General features: G+C 44.2%; 1 protein-coding gene across 5 annotated transcripts in view; it reads left to right on the top strand.

The window, feature by feature from the left end:
* Positions 1-16,196, top strand: part of TRPC4 (transient receptor potential cation channel subfamily C member 4) — a 1,361,777-nt gene that overhangs the window by 777,316 nt on the left and 568,265 nt on the right. The window lies entirely within an intron of this gene.

A 16,196-nucleotide genomic window follows, 5' to 3' on the forward strand; every position in this document is an offset into this window, starting at 1 on the left:
CTGTGCGAATCCCTCTCCACTTTCTTCCATCGCAAGATTAGCGACCTCCACGACAGCTTCGGACACCAGACCCAACCAAACACCACCGAACCGGCATCCACGGCCATCACCCTCAACAACTGGTCCCACATCAACACGGAAGAAACCAAATCCATCATGAACTCTATCCACTCCGGCGCCCCTTCGGACCCCTGCCCGCACTTCATCTTTAACAAAGCCGACGACATCATCGCCCCGCACCTCCAGACCGTCATCAACTCTTCTTTTTCTTCTGCTACCTTCCCCGAATGCTGGAAACACACCGAAGTCAACGCCCTACTAAAGAAACCTACGGCTGACCCGAGCGACCTGAAAAACTTCCGCCCCATCTCTCTTCTGCCTTTCCCAGCCAAAGTAATTGAGAAGACCGTCAACAAACAGCTGACCACCTTCCTGGAAGACAACAACCTGCTCGACCCCTCACAAACCGGATTCCGAACCAACCACAGCACTGAAACCGCCCTCATCTCAGTCACTGACGACATCAGAACCCTGATGGACAACGGTGAAACAGTCGCCCTCATTCTGCTCGACCTCTCGGCTGCCTTTGACACCGTCTGTCACCGAACCCTAATCACCCGCCTCCGCTCCACCGGAATCCAAGGCCAGGCCCTGGACTGGATCGCCTCCTTCCTCTCAAACCGTTCCCAAAGAGTTTACCTCCCTCCGTTTCGCTCAGAACCCACCGAGATCATCTGCGGCGTACCCCTATTCTCATCACTCAGCCCGACACTCTTCAATGTCTACATGAGCCCCCTCGCCAACATCGTACGCAAGCACGACATCATCATCACATCCTACGCCGACGACACGCAACTTATACTCTCCCTCACCAAGGACCCCGCCAGCGCCAAGACCAACCTACAAGGGGGTATGAAGGACGTCGCAGATTGGATGAGGCTCAGCCGCCTAAAGCTGAACTCTGAAAAAACGGAAGTCCTCATCCTCGGCAACACCTGTCCGCCTGGGACGACTCCTGGTGGCCCACAGCCCTCGGCACCGCACCGACCCCCACAGACCACGCCCGCAACCTCGGCTTCATCTTGGACCCTCTTCTCACCATGACCAAGCAAGTCAACGCCGTGTCCTCCGCCTGCTTCCTCACCCTCCGCATGCTCCGCAAGATCTTCCGCTGGATCCCCGCTGACACCAGAAAAACCGTGACCCACGCCCTCGTCACGAGCCGCCTGGACTACGGCAACACCCTCTACGCCGGGACCACAGCCAAAATCACCTGCAACGCATTCAAAACGCCTCCGCCCGCCTCATCCTCGACATACCCCGCAGCAGCCACATCTCCGCACACCTGAGACACCTGCACTGGCTCCCAGTCAGCAAAAGGATCACCTTCCGACTTCTCACCCACGCACACAAAGCCCTCCACGACAAGGGACCGGAATACCTCAACAAACGCCTCAGCTTCTACGTCCCCACCCGCCTCCTCCGCTCCTCTGGCCTCGCACTCGCTGCTGTCCCTCGCATCCACCGCTCCACGGCGGGTGGGAGATCTTTCTCCTTCCTGGCAGCCAAGACCTGGAACTCCCTCCCCACCAGCCTCAGGACCACCCCGCTTTCCGGAGACTCCTAAAGACCTGGCTGTTCGAGCAGCGATAACCCCCCCTTTTTTCCTCTAGCGCCTTGAGACCCGCACGGGTGAGTAGCGCGCTTTATAAATGTTAATGATTTGATTTGATTTGATTTGATTTGATTTGAAGTCTTCCAAGCTGCCAGTTGTAGCTAAGTCACCAGCACCAGGTGTGCCTCCCTTAGGTGACTCAAAATGAGATCAAACCAGGATAGACCCAATGCCAAGCTGAGCAAAAGGGGAACAGTCTTGAAAATACAGAAAAGAGCCAACAATATCACCTGTGACCCTTTCGCTTTATACATTGGTAATGCTCTCAGTATCAAACTAATAGTTCAAGAGTCATTCAAAGTGGTTGCCACCGACTGAGGGAGCACTGTATCAATTTCCAGATCATTACTTTAAAAAATGTGACATAGAGTTAAGTGACCATCCCCTCTATGATACCACAAATAAATCTCCTACAACAGCGACACTCAAATGAAAATGTCCTGTAAGGATAGGGTACACTGATAAGATGCTCCATCCTCTCATTTTGCACTCAAACTATAAACACAGTGATCTAAAAATGTATAACATTTGCTGCCCACATAACAATATTTGTGCCAACAGCCATCTGGGCAGTGTGTCCCATGAAATATTGGTACCCAACACAACACTTGCCCACAGGATTATCCATGTAAGCAACTGCATTTTAATCCACAATAAGCACAGGGAAGGTCTGCCAGATCACCGCTTGTTCCTTTCAGTTGTATGACCTGCTAGCCTGGTTCCATCAGGACTTAAATATCTGCGCAAACTGCCTGCCCCTGCATCATGCCATACAGCATGTATAATTTATTTTTGAAAGACCTGACCACATAAGCAACATATGACCGCACCAAAAGAAATAGGTACAAAACAGCATACCTTTTCTTCAAGGTTATCCCCATCTTTCTTGTCAATTAGGTTCCTAAAGACAAGGCTCTTCACTCTTGGATCCTGATAACTTAACATCAGTAGGCACTATATCAGCCAGCCCCATTTCCTAACCAGTAATATGATGCATCTTTGCCATATTCATATGAAGAGATACAGTGTCACTTTTTTCCATTCATTGTGAATGACAAATCTGTTAGAATTGTGTACAGGTAATTGAGAAGTAGATAACATTTTACACTTCACACACTTGTTCTCACTGTCATCCTATGGTTCCTGCAAAGAAAAAGACACATTATTTTATATGTATCTCAACTGCGCCACCATCACATCAGCCCTGCCAGAGGTTTAGACCTATGACTTCAGTATTACCTTGGCATCTAGGATGTCCTGGCCTCACTTCAGATCCACTCCTGCCCAACCAAGCTAAGGTGAACGAAGGAAGCACAGATGTTCCTGGAAGCACATTCTAGTGGCCCCACTGTTCTACAGAAGTAGGGCTGCCTACCAACTACAGCAGCCCTTGAAGTAATGAGAGCTGCCTCCAGAGTTAGCATGAAGTGACCACAGAGCAGATGTTGCTCCTTTCCCTGGCCACAACTCTGGGGTTGGCACAGAGGCACTGCACAAGGGTGGAAGGGTTCATTATCTTGGATTTAGGCAGAGAGAGGACTGTGGAACTGTTTACAATATGGCAAACAAGACATAATGCAAATATGGGTAAGGCAAACCCTGTTAACGTTTACCTCATTTTTGAGGGAGAAGGCCAAAGACACCCTCTACCCAAAAACAGATGCAAGGCATAAATGTGGCATCCCCAGCACCCTCATCATAACATTACTAGACCTTCGGTGGGTCAGAAGATGACTGAACATGCTGTCTGAGATGTGATAAGAGTCCTGAGGGTTGTCAGAATATTCCCTTCCACCCGTGGAATTGGCAGAATTTTGGAGTAACATGAAGTTCCGGCCAAATTCTGCCAATTATCATGTGGCATAATTTTTCTTGTGCTCCTGAATGGTAAGTTGACAGGTAGCAGTTAAGTTTGCCATTCCCTAACGTGATTTCCGGTCACTAGGAAGACATTTGGTGAGATTTGTTTAAACCTGGCAGTTGCATCGTTTCACGGTCAGAAGCATGTAGCTTGTGTATAACATCTGCATGAGCGCCATCAAAGTCAGCTTGAGTAGCTGCACCCTCTGACGAACTGTGTGGTGCTGTTCATGCTGATTTTTCTGCATACATCGTTCCACCGGCACTAAAGCACAGTGTGAGCAGTGTAATGGGCCTATTTCTGCCACTTTCCCAGTACTCCATGAAATCTCACAAAGTTTTTATGTTGAGTTTTTATGTAACACCACGAAGTTTCACAGAGTCAAATTCCACAAGTTCTGCCCACTCATACCCTTAAAGGCTAGACCTGCTCCCAGGACAAAGAATGCACATAAGCCTGATCTCCTGTTCAAGCAGAGGGACATACCTGTTATAAATGGTCTTTTCTGCAACTGGCTAGCTGATGAGTTCCAACTGGACCTGCCCTGGACCCTGCCCTTAGCCTCTGCTGGAGTGAGTCCTGACCCCCAGGCGCTGTTCTGTTCCTGAGGTCCTGGAACCCTGGGCTGTATTACACTGTACTCCTCCTAACATACTGAGAAACCTTGTTGTGTAGCCATGTGAGTTATAGCTTCATGCACGTTATTTTAACATACTAGGCCTGCTGCTGTGCACTTAAACCTAGATATATTTTATTTGGCTTTTGCTTTATTATTGTTACAGTAGCCACTTTTACGGTCTTGTTTTATTTTCTCTCTAACTCACTGTTTTTGCTTAGGCCAGCACTCTGTTCTCAAACAAGACATTCTTGCTCACTTTGTGCTTTTTTCCAAGGCTGCAATAGGATAGGTTGTCAGTGAACGTGGTATAAGTTTAGTCTCTGACATTCATAGAAAATACATATCCTTACGTAGGGACATTTTTTTAGAACACCAGCTGTTTTATTATGAAAACACTTCCCTGTCCTTTACATGTTAGAGGGAGATTCCAGCCAGAGAACCACAACTGTATTCTGATTGCGGAATGCTTTGCTACAGCTGTATTGAAGACTTCAGGCCTTTGCTCAGGTATGGGGGATGATGTCTTCCCAGGGGAACCTGAAGGGCAGAATTAGAGCTTAACACGCTGTGCTTTATCATAGCCCAGGTAGGAATTAGTCTATTGACTCTAGTGACAACATGCTAGCATTATTTTTATGTTTTACTCTCCTTGTCACAGTTTTAATCTTGTCATCTGTATCATCCTGGTTATTGCAGTCCACGCTTTGCTTTCTAAGATGCAGTCGCTTTATTAAAGCACTATTGAAATATATACTGCCACTGTTTGTCATTGTGTATGTGAGACTAATGTAACTGAGAGAAACAGATGAGACCTGAGTGACTAAGGCTTCCCTAAGAAACCAGTTATGTTATGCACTCTGCTGCCCAATCCTCCCTGCCCTTGGGTAGAGATGAGGCACTGCTAGTTAGCCAGAGCAGAAACCGGATTGGAGCGACAGGTGTCACCTGCAGTGGTTTAGACTCAGTCTCTGCCACTCAAAATCCAGTAGTCTCATTAGAATAATGAGAGCCTACACGACAACCTGAGGCTTAGAAACTTTTTTGGCTCCAAAGACCTTGGTAGGACTGGGACAGACCTGCCAAGCTGATTTGAACAAGGTGCCTTGTAGTTGGGCTGAAGACTGTTGTTTTTCCCATTTGAAGCTTTCTCGCAGCAGCAAGTCTGACTCAGCAGCAACTTGCAGACAAGGTATATGGCCTCCAGGAGCCCTCTGCATCAACATTTTGCAGTCTTGCCAACTTGGAGGAGTCTGAGCTACAAAAATCTGTGAAAAAATAAATCTTGTCTGGGAGAAGATGCCAAAAGTATCTGGCAGTGAGAGACCTTCATTGGGCATGAAATTCAGAATTTCCCCTTCCAACTGTAGTGCAGCTGTGACACAAGTATTGTAGAGCTGCTGGGAGGCAGGGTGAAACAGCAGGTAGAAAAGTTTGCATAAATTAAGGCTGAAAAAATGCTGGGTGACATCCATCAATGAGAAGAGAGGAAGAGGAGTAGAGAGAGATACCCAGAAGAACAGAGATTTATGGAATAAAGCAGACTGCTTCTTTATTCATCTCAAGGAACCATTTAGAAGGTCAAGCTGTGCATAAGTGTACAATACTTTGGGCAGCAATATGGTGTACTGCTATGCTGTAACAAGGAGCACAACATACAACTCCAAAAGTGTCAAGGAAGAGGCAAAATCACTGATACCATCCAGGGATGGATTCATTGCTCAAATGATGCAATATGTTAGTGTGTGAGAGGAAGTGCTTGGATGAGGGACCCCAAAGCACCATAAAAGCACTATGTGTCACCCTTGTGGCATTTGTGGGCCCTTTGTGATAGGGATTAAAAGACACGTTGTGCCCACTTGTGCACACAGTTAAACGGATCCATGTGTCTGTGTGTTCTAAGAGGCAGCACAAGCAGACATTTTCTCTAACTTTAAAGAAAGATTAATCTAGCTAAAATGGTGAATTGTGTGGTGAGTTTGTTTCCAGGAATTGTACCAGATTTTCATTGAACTTTATAAAAACTATCCAACTAATGACCCTGGCAAGAAAATAAAAATCTAAAGACTGGTTCTCAAGCACTAAATTAAATGTCAGTGCTCAAGTACTAAATTAAACATCAGTATTTATATAAATTCTTTTTTTAATTGTTATTATTTATTTACTAGTAAGAAGTGCATCCCCCCCTGTATATTTCCAGAGTTTTACATTATAAATTAGTGTGTTTAGAAGAGTTTGAAAGAATGTGATTTTGGACATTGAACTTATGCAGTGAATTGTTAAAATGGTATAGTTTCCATAAACTTAGTATGGTGAATCATGAGTGATTGATGTGCACAAATATAATTTGATTTGCATGGCTAGTGAGTGTTAGCTGATACTTACATTTGTGGAGAGGCTTGTCACCTTGCTGTTCATTTATAGGCACAGCACAGTATTTGCTGGAGGTATTGTTTGACACATTTTGAGGTGTTTGAGAATTCAAGAAAATGTAATGTGTGCTGGCAATATTTGCACAATGGCAATAGTTGTTCTTAAAGTTGCTAAAGGTCTGTGTGTAGATGTTAGATCTTGGCTGCAGGATGACAGTATTGAGTATATGTTGGAGTGTTGTATAACTTTTTGGAAATTACCATCTTTTGTGTGATATTCCCACATGATTTTGTCATATCTGTTTTGATAGCCTCATAACTCTGTACACTTTACCCTTGCTAACCAGTAGTAGAGGTGCCTGTACTCTACCTTAAAACCTAGTTGAATTGGTATACTTGTAGTGGTATATTTAAGTTGCCTATAAGTCCATAGTGTACAGTACAAAATGCACCCAGGGTCTGGAAGTTAAATGACAAAAGCGGGCTATAGCACATTTTGTGCCCTCCACTATTGGAGCAGTGCAAGCATAGTTTCAGGCCTACCATTGTAACCTGATTATAACAGTGCAGCATTTGTGCTGTGACCTGTCAAAATTATACCCTTTTGTTTAGAGTATCCCTTTTAAATAATAATAAGTGATCCCTATACATGCCTTCTTTAGTGTACTGTATTTAACGTTGGACATATAGAACTGTAAAGAGAACATGTCCTTACAGTGACCAGCATCCGAAAGCTATTTTCACTGTAGCAAGCCTAGTTGGTCCATAGAGAAATACTAGTAAGCTATATTGAATTATAATTCTGCTAACCCAGGGTACGGACCAGTTAGAAAAATGGTTAAACAACTCCTTCTAATATTTATTTAAATCTCAACTCAATGGTATAGGCATATGTGTAATAACAATTAAGGAACAGTAATTTACATGAGCCCTAAAACGGTCTTCCAGTTGGTGAATGGCCCTGAATGAGGTAAGAAAACAGTTTTCTAGGCAGAGACAAAGGCATGGGTATGGGGAAATGTTTTGTTACTCTGAAAGGATGGTAATTTGAGCTGTGCCTCAGAACTTGATTTACTTCAATGGGACCTCTTCTGTCATAGGCAGATGTCAGATAACATCTGGATAGGTGCCATCTTTTGTCCTCCCTGTGAGGAAAGAACTGGTCCAACAACAGTTTGGAGTGACCACAAAAAAGAGGCTGATCATTCTCTTGGTGAGCACACAGGCTCTGCACAAGGGGAGAAGGATTTCACAATTTTCGATGGATAGATTGATGGGCTCTGTGGGACTATTTGCAGTATGGCAGACATAAATTGTTGCAAAAGTGGTGAGGGTTACCCCTGGAAATATTTACCCCTTTCGTTAGGCAGTGGACAGAGATCACACTCACCCACAAGTTAGTGTCATACATAAATGTGGCATCCTCTGGCACCTTACTTCAATCACTGCTAGGGCGTAGGCAGAACAGCAGATGATTGGCTCTGTTGTCTGAGGTCTGAAAGGAGCCCTGAAGTACTGGGCCTGCTCCTACTTGCACCCAGGGCATAGAATTAGAATCCAAGTGGAAGTTGACTGGACTCCTGTTTGGCTACAGGGTTACACTTCAAAATGTTTTGGACTTGAAGACCTTGGGAGGACCGGGTCAACCCTTTCAAACCAATCTTTCCATAGTGCATTCTTTCCAGAAGCAAATTCGATTCCGTGGGACCTTGACAAAAAAGTATCTGACCTCACGGAAGTCTTGTTGAATAGAGCCTGCAGCCTGGCCCAACCGGAGGATTCTGACCTCAGAGAAAGAGACTAACTCTGAGTGTAGAAATCTTGATTGGGCAAAGGTGCCAGAGGGATCTGATTGGGAAGAGGAGTTCCCTGGGTGTGAAATTCAAAGTTACCTGCACAGAACTTTTCCTCCCTAAACAAACTTCTTTACCTGACCTCATCCAATGGCTATCTGACATTGTAAACTCTCCCCAGATACGATCTACTGTTTCACACCATTGAAGGATTTTGGCTTCCATTTCTGAGACTGTGTCCCAAGATAAAACCTCCAACTGGGTGGAACTTAGTTGGTGTATTCGACAGACTCTCCATCGCGGTCAGCCCAATATTGCGACCAGTTGAACTACATTGGATCTTACTCTGCTTTTTATTCTATTTTCACTTTAAAAATTAAAAAAAGAATATATCCTTTTCTCCTTAGAAGGACTGTTATTACTCCTTGAGGCGTGTGGTCACCCATCCCAATTCATAATCAAATTTCCTACAACACTTCCCCCGCCAGAAGACCGCACCGCGGTCAAAAGACCGCGGCGGTCATTCTGGCTTTCCCGCTGGGCTGGCGGGCGACCGCCAAAAGGCCGCCCGCCCAGCGGGAAACCACCAGCAACGAGGATGCCGGCTCCGAATGGAGCCGGCGGAGTTGCTGGTGTGCGACGGGTGCAGTTGCACCCGTCGCGATTTTTAGTGTCTGCCAAGCAGACACTGAAAATCAATGTGGGGCCCTGTTAGGGGGCCCCTGCAGTGCCCATGCCACTGGCATGGGCACTGCAGGGGCCACCAGGGGCCCCATGATACCCATTCCCGCCAGCCAGGTTCTGGCGGTGAAAACCGCCAGAACCAGGCTGGCGGGAAGGGGGTCGGAATCCCCATGGCGGCGCTGCTTGCAGCGCCGCCGTGGAGGATTCCCTGGGGCAGCGGGAAGCCGGCAGGAAACCGCCGTCTTCCCTTTTCTGACCGCGGCTTTACCGCCGCGGTCAGAATAGCCCCTGAGGCACCGCCAGCCTGTTGGCGGTGCTTCCTCCGGCCCCTACCCTGGCGGTCTCGGACCGCCAGGGTAGGAATGACCCCCTGTATGTCATTGGCATCCAAAGAGCTTTCATTGCATATTAAATTTGCTGTATGTCGCTGTGAAATTAACCAGATACAGCAGCCCCCTCAGAGAAATTATTAGCCTAGACTTCCTTGGCTAAACGCATACAGATCGCAAATGTTTGCAAAGAGCAGTTAAATTTATTCACTGTACAATTTCATGAATGATATGAAAAACACATTGCATTAGAAAACAGGTACTCCAGCCAAAATGGTGGACTGAAAAGTGAGTGGTGGTGTGAGAAATTGAGTTGTTGGATGAGTAGGGTATTAACCCTGCTCAAGCAACAGCCACAATCCTTGTCAGGGTGCACCAATAAAAACACTAGATTAGCCTGTACTTAACCCTCTGGTAGCTTGGCTCAAAGCAGTGAAGCTCAACTTAGAAGCAGTGTGTAAAGTATTTATTCAGCACACAAACAGTAATAAAGAGAAAATACTACACAAGAATAACACTACACCAATTTAGAAAAACAGAGTACATTTAAATATATTACTTGTCACCAAAATGACAAAATGTCAATTAGTAGAATTGGAGATATGATTTTTTAAAGTTTAAGGTAAAAACTAGCACCTAAAAGATCAAAGCAGCAACTGCAAACATTTTTACACGCAAGAACTGGTTAAAGTAAAAAAACTATGGCCAACAGAAAAAGAGCTTGAGTTGGATACAAAAATTGGATTAGGCATGGTTTGCACTTAGAAGAAATTGATAGAAAAAAAGTTCTGAAAAGGTAAAAGTTCAGCAGGGCAAAGTGGAAAGAGGTGTCAGAGAGGGAGGCGTCATCATTGGGGGACTGTGGAATGAATTTGGGGTAAAAGTGGCCATTTTCGGTCTTAAGGCACGATTTATTATCTGACGGATGGAATATTCTTCCTTGGCCTGGCGGAGGACTTTATGTGTGCCAGGCTGAGACTACTCCACTCTTCAGATTATAAATAGCCACATACCTGGTGGTCATTTAGAAAGGCATTGGCATAAACCACAATCACAGTGGGTCCAGTCAATGCATTTTACTGTTTGCTATATGGCTGTGTCTTAAGGACACAGCCCTGAAGCAAACCGTATTATTTTATTACACTCTCATTGACACAGGAAAACGGTCTGCTATTACTATGCATTTATAAAAACTTGGTATACTGCCACCACCACTTTGTGACTACTTCCAGACATGGTCAGTAGTCCATTGCGATTCATGAGGGCATTCTTGATTTGCCCCCTCTAGTTCACAAACCAGGTTTGGTGCCACACATACATTAATTTGGACAGGCCTATGCTTATGCACTTATGCTGAATTAACAATGATTGCAGGCCAAGCAAAAAATCTGGATACCAGATTCACTTGCAGTTGACACTCTGGGTATGGGTACAAGTCTATTTACCATGCAAGGGACAGTGGTCAAAAGTTATCTTCCACAGATGTTCTGATGTAGGGACAGTTCCTTTTATCACCTTGTTGCCAACTGTCTTAGCAAAGCGAGACCAAACTTTCTCAGTGTTACTATTCAAGTAACTTTACATTATTTGTTGACAAGATTGCATCATGAGAATTATCTTTTCCATAACATATTTTGTATTAAATGGTAAAGTCCCCAGTGGGCTTGAATATTGTATCAAGACTATTACAACCATCCTAAAGAGAGAGAAATATTTGTAGCTAAATGATAAAAGAAGATCTCCTTAGCTCTATTTTTTTAAGCAACCTCCAATTGCATACAAAAGGTAAATCCACAGGTAATGGTTGATCTGTCATCACCCTCATTTTGAGTTGAAAGACTATGGCAATGTCCTTTGCCGCTACCATTTTATATTGACAATTTCAATCTTCACTGCTGACGGAATAATATGATGCCACATTTTGTACTATTAATATTATGTAACAGTGACGCAGTGTTAGACCTGGCATCCTTGGCATGGTTTCCCCTGACTTTTTTCCTTCTGACCTCCAGTTTTTCTAAATCCATTTGTGATGGCCTTAGAATTCTATTGACTTCACCACTGCTAACCAATGCTAAAGTGCAGGTGCTCTGTACTCTAAATATGGTGACATTGGCATAACCACAACTGGCATATTTAGTTTACTTGTAAGTCCCTAATAAAGTTCACTATATGTGCCCAGGGTGTATACATTAAATGCTACTAGTGGGCCTGCAGCACTGATTGTGCCACCCCCTACACTAGTCCTTTAAACATGTCTCAGGGCTGTGTTTGCAGAGCCTGTGTATGCAGTTTTATACTGCCATTTTAACCTGGAAAGTTCAACCACTTGCAAGGTCCAAACTTTCCTTTTTAGTACAAGTAAATCAGCTCAAATGTACGGCCTTGCTAGCCCCAAAGCAGGGTGCATTGTAGTTAAAAGGTTGAAGAAGCACTTTTAAATTTAACATGTCCTGGTAATGAAAAACAAGTAAATTCATTTTTTGCTACTGCAAGGCCTGTCTCTCCCATAGGGTAGCACTGGGATTACTTTGATAGAGTTTTAAAGTGTCATTTCCAGTTGGGAAAATATGGCAGTTTGAAGTTTGGTGTCCCTGGACTAACAATTTAAAATCATAACTTATGATGAACTCAGAATTTAAATTCTAAGTCTGAAAATGCCACTTTCAGAAAGTTGGCATTTTCTTACTTTAACCATTCTGTGCTTCTGCCTGCTTTTGAACACACATCTGGAGTGGGTGACAGCTCAGCTGTGTGTATTCCTTCTAGACAGTCACACACAAAGGGAGCTGGGGAGGTGCCATTTACATCCTGATGGCACATTACCAGGCCAATGAGTCTTCGTGGGCTGATGGGGGGAGGAGCTGACACTTGCACTTGAATAAAGCTGTGCCTGTCCCCACACAAAGAGCTGCACAATCCACTGTAGAGTGTCTGGAGGCAGAAAGGAAGAGCAGGGGCCTTGTGCACGTCAAAGACCTCTCTTTGAATTCTCCCCCACTTTAAAGGCACAACTGTTTGTTTACAAAAATCAATGCATCACCACTGTTACGATGATTGGAACTGCTGCATCCCACTTCAGTTATGCCACATCGCTGCTGCAGTAAAGGACGAAGACTTTGAATTGCTGATTGCGCAGCTCAGTGTCAATGCAGCACCACCTGCCCCAGCGCATCACCTTCACATCACCAGCTGCGTGGCTCGACGATGACGCATCATCTACATCATAAAGAGTTCGGAGCTGCAGCTCAAGGACATCACATTGTCGATTGCACGTCTCACTGACGACTCATTCACTGACTAAGCAGATCAGAACCGACACATCGCCTTTGCATCACCTTCTCGCCATCGAATCATCCCTACATCCAAGGTACTTTTACTGTAGCTGGCCTGCCTTCCATCGTGGTCAGCCTGAACTTTGGATTTACTCAGTGTAACACGACCTAAAGTAACCTTTAAGCGCTATTGATTCCTAAGCACTCTATTACAGTCTTTACAAATTAATATCTCAAGTTCTACATATTGGATTTTTGTTTTTTTGGTCTTATTTTGCTCATAAAAAATATCCTTTTGTGGTGTTTTCACTATTTTACCAAAATTTAAACGCTGCACAAATACTTTACACATTGTCTCTTAAGTAAAGCCTGACTAATCTGTGCCAAGCTACCAGAGGGTGAGCACTGGTTAATTTAGGTTGTATATCTGACTTACCCTGACTAGGATTGTGGTCCTCACTTCGACATGGTACATACCTCTATCAACTAGAGGCCCATTTTCTAACAAACGCACTGGCCCCAAATCTCATCTAAACAAGGAAGGTCAGACACAACACGTGAAGAGCATGTGAGGCATGTAATATTGTCAGCAGCTAGTAAAACAAGAAACATATTCATAAATTTCTCAGTTGTGGACACAGGTGCTTCTAACATGACCAAGTGTTTAGCACTGGAGGTTATTAAACATTGCACAACAGAATGACCAGTTAAAAATGTTTATAAACTATGGTTAGTTTTACAATTATAATTACAGATCATATTTGCAAGAGTAATCACAAAAAAGTTTTGTTCTGTTAAAAGATTTATAGAGTGCATAGCTTCCCCAAAGTACGGGCTTCCCAGCAATGGCCTACATCGCACACACTGCCAAAACAGCACCCCAATGGAGGGAACTAGATAGAAAACAGCCATGTCTTAAGAGTTTTCCTGAAAAGGAAATGGCTCTGAGTATTTTTCATAGAAACAGGAAGTGCATTCCAGAGTGAAGAAACCAGGGCACAGAAGGACCTGCCCCCCGTTCTGGCTCTCCTCACTTGGGGGACTGTGTCCAGGGTAAGGTCAGCAGAGTACAGGGGGTGAGGAGGACAGTAAGATGAAATAAGAGGACTCAAAATGGGAGTCACCTGAGAGTAGAAAATCCTGTGAGCAATACGGAGTTTTAAAATGGATCCAATTCTCCACAGGGAGCCAATGTAGCATGAGCAGAAAACTGGAGGCAGAGCATGAATTTGGGAGGGAGGAAACCAGCCTAGCAGCTGCATTTTGAGCAAGCTGCAGTTTCTTTGTGACAGGCGTATTGTCACCCAGGTAGAGAATATTGGAGTAATCCAAGCGGGATATAAGCAACTGGATGAATATTTGGTGTGCGGGAGAATCAAAAAAGCACAAAAATGGTTCGAGGTATGATATGAGACCAAAACATGTAGCAGCCACCGATTTGCCTTGGGCCTCAAAGGTCAGAGTATTATCCATTAGAACTCGAAGATTTTTAATACAAGACATGGGTTTGGAGCGAGGCCCGAGGGAAGGGGGCCACCAGTGGTCATCCCAGGAAGCAGTTTGTGTGCCAAGTAGAAGAATCTTGTTCTTATTGGCATCAAGACGTAAACATTTGTTCAACATCCATTCTGCCACCACAAGTATACCTTTTGCAACTTGGTTCTGTCTTGCAGTGGATTGTTTGATATAGAAAGTACAAGCTGTGTATCATCTGCATAACATATCAGTGTAATCTCTAGGGATTTCACCACCTGAGCTAAAGGCTGAATATATATAACAATGCACGGCTTACAGACTAATCCTGAGGGACACCATAGTGGGCACATGAGGTTGAGAGCTGAACGGAGGGGAGATGACCGGAAAAGAGCACTCTGAAAGAAAGGAATCAAACCAGGAGAGGTCAGCACCTTCTATGGCAATATTCTTCAGATGAACAAGTAAGATTTGATGACACTCCGTATCAAACGCGGCACTTAGGTTGAGTTGAATCAAGGCTGATCTTCTTTAATCCAGAGCACAATGTGGGTACTTAGAAACTTCCAGGAGTGCAGATTCTGTGCTACGCACAAGGCAAAAGCCATTTTGAGAGGTGTCCATGATGCAGTTATCCTCTAAGAAGCTGGTTAGGATGCCATTGCCATATTGCTCCGTAACCTTTGCAGTAAAAGGGAGGAGGGAAATAGGACAAAAGCTTACTGGCTTAGAAGCATCTAGAGATGATTTCTTGAGAAGCAGGATTACTTCAGCATGCTTCCAAGGACTGGGTACAGAAGCAGTGGATAAAGAAATATTGACCAGTTCTAAACTGGGAGGGAAAAGCCGGTCCTGAAATTTCATAAAAATATCCGGTTTCAGTAGGTCATCAGATCAAGATTTCACCTTGCCATAAACAGTGTGAAAAGTAGGCAGACCTAGCGGAGGGAACGAGCTGAGCAGGGCTGTCGAAGACATGTCCTCTACCGACATCACAGCCTCCATCCTAGCCACAGAGCTGGCCAGGAGGAAGCGCAAGTAAATATGTTCAATCTTATTTCAAAAATAGCCAATTTATCACAATGTGCACTAGTGGCTAGGATTACTGTGGGTTAGGATGGCAGGTTGGGGTTCAGCAAGAGTGTCTGTGGCAGAGGGAGCCTTCATGCTCACTGATGCCTGAGGTGGGGTCAGTTGGAGGCTTGCACTCAATTTTACTGGCTGGCATTTCTGTCTGGTAAAATCGGTCTGGTAAGTTTGGGTGTGGGGACTCCAGACCTCTTGTGACTGAGGAGAGCATTATGCAAACCAGGGGCTTCCTCCCCCGACTCATAATCAGGCTTGTAATGTGAAGGGATAAATTGGGCATGCAATCTTTAGATCTACTTTAATATATGGTTGTTCATTTCGCAGTCTGCTGGCACTGATGTACTGTCTTTAGAAAGGGGAGGAGGTTATCCAGGTTAGATATTTGATCTTCCATTTTTCTTCAGCTCATCTTGCTTCCCTACGGACATATTATAAATGTGTAAACAAAAAATTAAGACACCCATAATTTTAAATTTCTGGTGATACAAATATACAATGTCAAGAATATATAATCCACAGAAGGTGACCTGGAGGGAATTTTGCTGATGCGTGTAGATTATACATATACAGTTACACATGTAACCCTCTGCATGATCTTATAAAAAAAAAATCGTTGATTAATCTCATAGAAAATTCTGTGTGGAGAAAAGGGCACAGATAAAACCACGTTTTAGTCTTTACCTGTTAGTAAGCCGAAGCCGTGAAGGTATATGCTTAAAAGCCGATATTTGGAAAACGATGAGCTTTTTTATATAGGAAAACATCTATGACCTTTAATTTCACGAACCCATGACTATGATTTACGAATTATCAGTCCTAACAGTTTTTTAAATCTTTAACTAGGATGACAGTGATGACGCAGAAAAAGAGGGTTCGACATATATTCATGTACACTGTGTAACCGACATATATATTGAAGTGTGATTTTAAGTAAAAGAAATAATGTACGAGGGAAATTGTGCCCTCGGGGTAGTTCGCCATCATTATAAACGAGCTTTATTAATCATGAAGTATTAAAAAAATGTATTA

Source organism: Pleurodeles waltl, chromosome 8 (genome assembly GCF_031143425.1).
Source record: "Pleurodeles waltl isolate 20211129_DDA chromosome 8, aPleWal1.hap1.20221129, whole genome shotgun sequence".
NCBI lineage: Eukaryota > Metazoa > Chordata > Amphibia > Caudata > Salamandridae > Pleurodeles > Pleurodeles waltl.